The 1,140-nt window shown below is 60.1% G+C and overlaps 1 protein-coding gene across 2 annotated transcripts in view; it reads right to left on the bottom strand.

Moving 5' to 3' along the window:
• The window catches only part of RNF145 (ring finger protein 145), a 60,829-nt gene extending 59,689 nt beyond the window's left edge, over positions 1-1,140 (bottom strand). Inside the window, exon 1 of one of the 2 annotated variants that reach the window (XM_011219357.3) lies at positions 1,121-1,140. The gene's annotated coding sequence lies outside the window, so the exon portion shown is untranslated. The remainder of the gene's footprint in view (positions 1-1,120) is intronic. The other variant, XM_011219365.1, reaches the window with a different exon arrangement.

Raw genomic sequence — 1,140 nt, 5'->3', positions numbered from 1 at the left:
CCCTGCCCGCTGATCTCAGCTGCGTTTGAACTATAGTAACCTCAACCCAGCTCGCTGCAAAGCAGGCAGCGCAGCAGCAGGGCCGCTGCCGCCGCGGGGCTAGGGGATTACGTTCGCAAAAACTCTGCCAGTACAGAGGCCCGTGCCAGGGAGCTCCCCTCTTGTCTGGCCAAGGGTGCTGGCTCCGCGGCGCCACGCACCAAAAAGCTTCCAAAGACAGACGCGGGCGAAGTTCATCAACCCCGAGCAGAAAGGGGACTCATTCCTAAAGGGAGGGCAAGGGCCTCGGGTGGAAAAGCAGAACAGGAGTAGGGTGGAAAAGCAGAACAGGAGTAGGGTGAAGAAGGAATGGCAGGAGAGAGAGGAAGCGATGGGGACAAAAAGGAAAGGATGGGGTGCGCTCTCATGGTAAAACAGGGCTGACAGATGGGATGCAGAGCAAATGGGCCCCCATTCGAAGAATGGCTTGGCAGGCCTTTCCGCACCCCCAAACAACCTCAAACCGCATAAAAAGAGGGAGGAGGAGGCTGAGTAGACCAAATAAGGATAAATCAAAAGAAAAATGGGAGGGAAGCTTAGAAGCAAAGTGGACAAAGACGCAAAGGAGGGAAAGTTGGGAGTGGAACTGGAGAAAAGGAGCTGGAAAGGAGCAGCTAGAAAACGGGTTGCTCAGGAAGGGGCGTAGAAAAAGCCTCGAAATGGGGTCCTGGGGAGGCGATGGGGCAGAGCTCAGAGAGAGGGCATCTTAGGAATGCCGGGGTAGGTGAGGGACGTCTCCAGGAGAATGGGTAGTTGGGAAGGCGGCGCACAAGGCCCGAGAGCTGGGGGAGGGGGCTCTGTGCCGGGCCCGGGAGGGGAAGGCAGAGTCGGAGAGCCGGTGGGGGGCCACAAGGTCCGCGGAAGGGACAGACGGTTAGGAAGGAGGGGGCGCAACGGGTGAAGAGGGGATGCGGACGCCGCCGACGATGGAAGGAAGGAGGTGAAACGGAGAAGGGGCGAAGGGGGAGAAGAGGAAGGAGCGGGCAAAGGAGTGGGGGAGGGGAGAAGAGAGGATGTGCGAAGGGGGGGCGGGGACGCGCAGGGATGAGAAGAGGCCGGCCGGGGCGGATGGCTCTGTCACCTCGGGCTGTAGCCTCCCTC

Source organism: Ailuropoda melanoleuca, chromosome 3 (assembly GCF_002007445.2).
Source record: "Ailuropoda melanoleuca isolate Jingjing chromosome 3, ASM200744v2, whole genome shotgun sequence".
Taxonomy (NCBI): domain Eukaryota; kingdom Metazoa; phylum Chordata; class Mammalia; order Carnivora; family Ursidae; genus Ailuropoda; species Ailuropoda melanoleuca.
Note: the sequence above shows the minus strand (reverse complement) of the source record. Positions and strands in the feature narration are given on the sequence as shown.